This window comes from Etheostoma spectabile, unplaced genomic scaffold (assembly GCF_008692095.1).
Source record: "Etheostoma spectabile isolate EspeVRDwgs_2016 unplaced genomic scaffold, UIUC_Espe_1.0 scaffold352, whole genome shotgun sequence".
Classification (NCBI taxonomy): Eukaryota; Metazoa; Chordata; class Actinopteri; order Perciformes; family Percidae; genus Etheostoma; species Etheostoma spectabile.
Window position 1 is genome coordinate 1,011,748 of NW_022605591.1, and position 6,168 is coordinate 1,017,915.

General features: G+C 43.4%; 1 long non-coding RNA gene across 1 annotated transcript in view; it reads right to left on the reverse strand.

Annotated features, from left to right (window-relative positions):
• Window positions 1–6,095: 6,095 nt before the first annotated feature.
• LOC116686336 (uncharacterized) overlaps window positions 6,096–6,168 on the reverse strand; it is a 26,607-nt gene continuing 26,534 nt past the window's right edge. The window contains exon 3 of the long non-coding RNA XR_004331224.1: window positions 6,096–6,107. This is a non-coding gene — a long non-coding RNA (uncharacterized LOC116686336). The remainder of the gene's footprint in view (window positions 6,108–6,168) is intronic.

Below are 6,168 nucleotides of genomic sequence, written 5' to 3' on the forward strand. Positions count from 1 at the left end.
CTTTAGGTTTCTGTTTGCGCGTTGGAGAGAAAGGGGCTCTGTTGGGGCGAGGTAAGTCTCTGAATGAGGGGGGCGGCCATTCATGTCCCTGTCCATCTCCCCTGCGTCACCCACAGAGAGGTCTCCGGGTCTGAGTGCTTCAGCCAGGCGGGGGAAGAGCTCTTGGTCCACCCAGTTGACTTTGATGACAACAATTAATTATTAAAAGGCAAAGATATTGCATAATGTTACATATAGCAGGTATTTGAGTTGTGACGATTATGTTGTGTATAAAGGCTTACCCTTTTGTTTTTCAACTGCTTGGAATAAAGCAGCAGGCGTACCTCCGGCAACATGTAAAGAGCCAGGAAAGGTAGCACACACCTGGAGCAAAGCATCTGAACAGAGTATCCAGAGTCAGTCACAGTAAACACACAAGCAATTAAACGTTATAAGAGGAACATGCACACCTTAAATCTTCTGTTTTCTCTGTGCGTTTTGTCCTCAAAGCTGATGATGGTTGCAGGGTTGCAGCTCTGCGTCTTCTGAGCTGTTGACCGGTATTTGTAGCCGTGCATCTAGGGTGGGTTTATATTATGGGACTGGCATCTGTGTGTGTGTGTGTGTGTGTGTGTGTGTGTGTGTGGGTGTGTGTGGTGTGTGGTGTGTGTGTGGTGTGTGTGTGTGTGTGACAATGTGACATTAGTCAGACCTGCCAATACATCTGCCGCCTTGTAGCCCGGCATTGTCATCATTAGTGTCAAACCCCAAAGCCACTCTTTTTTAAGAGATTTTACGTGCTGATAACATGCCTTGACACACACACAATACACAACCCCCCACCCCCACGCCCTCTTCCATTTCTTACAGCCGCTATGAGAGAAGATGGGAGTAAGATAAGGTCGTTGTTGAGGATGTTGTAGCTTGCTGTTTAACGTTGGCCTTGGAGTGATACATTACTCCCAGGCTGGTTATGGCTGGTTTGCCCACATGCAATTAAAGTTTAGTTGTTGTTTTACTCCATGGACATGTCATTAACATCCCATCATGCAAGTTGTAGTAGAATACCAAACTTTCCTAATAAAATACAAATTGAAAATACAATTCCATTAAAAATCTAACACAATTATTTATAAATGCACGGCTCAGCTGTCATTTTTGTTCCAAACCCCAATTCCAATGAAGTTGGGACATTGTGAAATGAAAATAAAAACAGGAACAAGATTTGTAAATCCTTTCCAACCAGTATTCAGCGAATACACTACAAAGACAAGATATTAAGGTCAAATGATTAACTAAGTTTTTTACAAAAATCAATTGATTTGATGTCTGAACCCCTTCCAAAAAAGGTGGGACCGGGGCAACAAAAAAAGTCCACATTTCATTGTTTTGGGAAATCAGGGACGTCATGTCCTGGGCCAAGAGGGGAAAGGACCATCCAGATTGTTATCAGTGCAAAGTTCAAAAGCCCGGTTCTGTGATGGTATAGGGGGGTGTTAGTGCCCATGGCATGGGTAACTGCACATCTGTGAAGGCACCATCAATGTTGAATGGTAAACACACGTTTGGAGCAATAGTGCTGCCATCCAAGCAGCGTTTTTTCAGGGACGTCCCTGTGATTTCAGCAAGAACATGCCAAGCCACATTCTGCAAGTTTTACAGCATGGCTTTGTAGTAAAAGAGTGCGGGTACTAGACGGCCTGCTGAAGTCCAGACCTGTTCCCATTGAAAATGTGTGGTCAGTATGAAGTGTGAAACGAGAACGGAGACACGGACTGTGGAGTAACTGAAGTTGTACTTTAAGCAAGAATGGGAAAGAATTCCTACAAAGCTTCAACAATTAGTGTCCTCAGTTCCCAAACTCATGAGTGTTGTTAAAAGAAAAGGTGATGTATGGACCAGGTGTAAACATTCAAATGAGTGAAATTGCAAAAAAGAATAAAGTTATCAGTTGACCATTAAATATTAATAAGTGTGATCAATTGAATATAGTTCGAAAGTGATTTGCAAATCATTGTATTCTGTTTATTTACATTTTACACAACCCACTTTATTGAAATTGGCGTTTTCATTTTGTTTTTAATCGGACGCCTGGCCCATATAGAAAACATTAAATCCTTTGTATTAAATTGTCACTGTAATAGGTACTCTGTAATCTTGAAGAAAGGCTTTTTGAAACTAATTCAATGTAAAAGTCCAAAGTAATGGCATTGAAAAATATTAGAGCTGACAGTGACATATTTAAACTGCTTAACATCAACCAAAACCATGAAAGCAAAAAACTATTTGCCATTAATACTTAAAATATATAAATGATACACTCCAGAAGTAAATGACAGTTAAAAATGAAGTCAGTTAACTGATCAGTTCATCCAATACTCTGCATTAAGTCAGTGTTTTGAGTTTAAAAGAGAAGCACAGAAACAGAGAGCTCGAGAGAAGTCTCAGGGCCCAGTTTATGTGGTAATCTGGAAGACTTGATCACTCTGCTTCCCTGACTTCACAGCAGACTGCCACCATCAGACCACACACTGCTCTCTCCACCCGCCGCATGCTGCCTCTGTCTCCAGAAAACAAACAGAGAGGAGACAGTGTAGCAGGGATGGACGGAGAGATTGGCAGATTGGAGGACGGGGCGGGGGTCCGCTCTGAGTGTATGCACATTCAGACACGTTTCATTCCTAATTATTTCTTCTGAGACACTGAGGCCCACCAAACATAGAGCTAGTGTTGATAGATAGAGCATGTATAAATAAACCAAGACAAGGCTGGCAGCATGTCAGCAGGGGCAGGCCAGATAGGCTGCACTGATTATCTTCATTATCAGGGACGGGCCTCATAGGGTGTGTGACTGTGTGAGTGTGTTTGTGTGTGTGTGTGTGTTATGTATGTAACAGTAAATAAAGATGGAAAAGGAAAGAGGACATTTTCTTGGCCCTTACTTCTGTGAGGTTACTTTGGGGGTGGGATTGGATCATGTTTGGTAAGATAATGGTAAGTTGATTGGATAGCAGGACTACTTTTACATGTTTTCTCAAATTAATTTCAAGTATCTATTAGAACTTTCTATGTATGTAAATATCAGTACAATATTTGATTAATATAAAATTGAAATGTGTTATACTCTTCCTAAACTGTTCTATTTCTAACAAAGCATTAAATATTCTTGACTAAGATTAAAAAAAAAAGACTTTGACATTTTGGGAAATACGCTTATTTGCTTTCTTGCCAAGAGTTAATGAGGAGATTGAAAAAACTCTCAAACATGAGAGTACTTGAGTTAATAGCATTATGTGTGATGAAAGTTTGTTTAGGGTACTACAGTCAGGTTTGGAAATGAATATAGTCACTGAAAGTATTCATGAGTATAGTTATGTGAAAGTAGACTTCATCCACCTATCGTCTGTTTGCATGGACAGGATTTACTGATTTATGGCTGTGTGTGTGTGGTGTGTGTGTGTGGTGTGTGGTGTGTGTGTGTTGTGTGTGTGTGCTGGAACATAACACGCCCCAGTCCGGTGCCCTATAAGTAGCAGGCATTGTAGCAGTTGCCAATATAGACTAGACAAAGACGCTCCCTCACAAATGTGAGCAACCACGGAAATTATGATAACTAAACTGAACATTTGTCATTTGTCAGATTAAATTTGTCCAGAAATTGGAGGTCAATCCATTAAATTTGTGTTGTTTACACAAACACTGACAGACAGAATTAGAGGCTGCGTGTAAAAGAATTAAAACAATAGGCTAAAGTGCTAAACAGCCGGTTGATAACTGTTTGGCATTACAAGCGAATGTTACCTTTCCACATTTCACACCACATCCACTCAGTGTGGATTAAAAAAAATAGTGCATGTTTAATTTCATTTTAAATTTAATTTAGTTGCATTGATATAGTCAATGCTCTTAGTTTAGAGATATGTTAATTTATTAGGTTATTTAGTTTAGTTTACAATCATAGAATTATACACAATGAAAAAAGGACACAATTCAATGATTGCTGATTGATGATTGAATTTAGCTGTGTCTGAGTTGGATCAGTGGGTAGAGCAGGCGATGTATGCTGAGAGGTTCATGCCTCGAGGTCAGTGTTTTGACTGACCTGTGATGATACTGCAACTTTCCCCTTTCTCACCCGGCTGTCCTGTCTATAGGCAGAAACCCGTTTAAGTTTAGTTGTCAAACTTATAATGTTAGCTTATTGTTTAATAAGATGAGTTTCTTTTAGCTTGGTCAGTTTGGCTTTAATCCATGTTGGGATAATGTACTTAGTTTCAATTTCATTTTGCACGCTTGCAGTGCCCTGCTACGTCTCTACGCTTGCAGTGCCTACTAGTTCCTGCTATGCCCTGCTACGTCCTGCTATGTCCTGCTACGCCCAGCTACGTCCTGCTATGCCCTGCTACGTCCTGCTATGCTCTGCAGTGCCTTGCTATGACCTGCTATGCCCTGCAGTGCCCTTGTACATCCTGCTATGCCCTGCAGTGCCTTGTCTGTCGCTAGGCCCTGCAGTGCCCCTGTACGTCCTGCTATGCCCTGCTAGTCCTGCTATGCTTGCAGTGCCTTGCTATGACCTGCTATGCCCTGCAGTGCCCTTGTACGTCCTGCTATGCCCTGCAGTGCCCTTGTACGTCCTGCTATGCCCTGCAGTGCCTTGTCTGTCCTGCTAGGCCGCAGTGCCCTTGTACGTCCTGCTAGCCTGCAGTGCCCTTGCAGTCCTACTAGGCCCTGCAGTGCCCTTGTACGTCTGCTATGCCCTGCAGTGCCCTTGCATGTCCTACTAGGCCCTGCAGTGCCCTTGTACGTCCTGTATGCCCTGCAGTGCCTTGTATGTCCTACTAGCCCTGCAGTGCCTTGTACGCCTGCAGGCCCGCGTGCCCTGTTATGTCCTGCTATGCCTGCAGTGCCCTTGTATGTCCTACTAGGCCCTGCAGTGCCCTTGTACGTCCTGCTATGCCCTGCGTGCCCTGTAGTCCTGCTAGGCCTGCAGTGCCGTCTGTCCTGCTAGGCCCGCAGTGCCCTTGTACGTCCGGCTGGCCCTGCAGTGCCCTTGCATGTCCTGCTAGGCCCTGCAGTGCCCTTGTACGTCCTGCTCTGCCCCTGCAGTGCCCTTGCATGTCCTACTAGGCCCTGCAGTGCCTTGTACGTCCTGCTATGCCCTGCGTGCCTTGATGTCCTACTAGGCCCTGCAGTGCCCTTGTACGTCCTGCTAGGCCCGCAGTGCCCTTGTATGTCCTGACTAGGCCCTGCACCCACGTGCATTGCTGCTCCTACCTAGGCCCTGCAGTGCCCTTGTATTCTGCTATGCCCTCAGGCCCTTGTACGCCTGATAGGTCCTGCTATGCCCTGCAGTGCCCTTGTATGTCCTACTAGGCCCTGCAGTGCCCTTGTCTGTCCTGCTAGGCCCTGCAATGCCCTGCAGGGCACATCAATAAAATTGAATTGGAGTCAGCAGTGAAAAGTAACAATTTAAGCAAGTATAACACTACAAAAATATATTTTTATAAAAACATAATTAAACCGCGCATTGGCAACACACAACTCATGAAGTAGACAAATAGCTGCAAATGGCCTATGAAACTCCCTCCACTCGTGTGTGCTTACTGGGTAAACGTAAGTAGCCTAAACCTCCACTGAAAATGATATAACTCATTAACATGCCCATCAGGGAATGTTAACGGGGTTGTCTCTAAATGTTTTTACTTTTCTGAGCGCACTTCACTCTCTCCGCCATCTTCTAAGACCGGTGACCCCGTAATCTATCGAGTGTTGATTGGTCAGTAGGCGGTGCTTTCACACCTATTGATTTCTAACATAACCTACTCCCGACCTGGTTAGGTGTTCAGCATGAGTTACCACGGTGATTTAACCCGGTAACAAGTGATACACCGTTGGGATGCACAAAACTCTGGGTTGAACCTGAAGTTACCTCGTTAATTGTGGAGCTAGATTTGTTTCCTTATTACATGCAAGAAAGTAAATAATCTGAAAGAAAAAAAAATGTTTGAGAGAAAACGTTTTTATACCAATGGCAAAAAACTATAACATTTGAGACAAAAAAAGTTTAAACATAAATTTGAAATTTTTTAATTTATTATACATTTTTGCTATCAGTGTGAAAAGATTTTCTCTCGACTAAGGCAGCGCATCTCTGCCGGTGACAATGGTGTAATGATTCAGATGGACTCC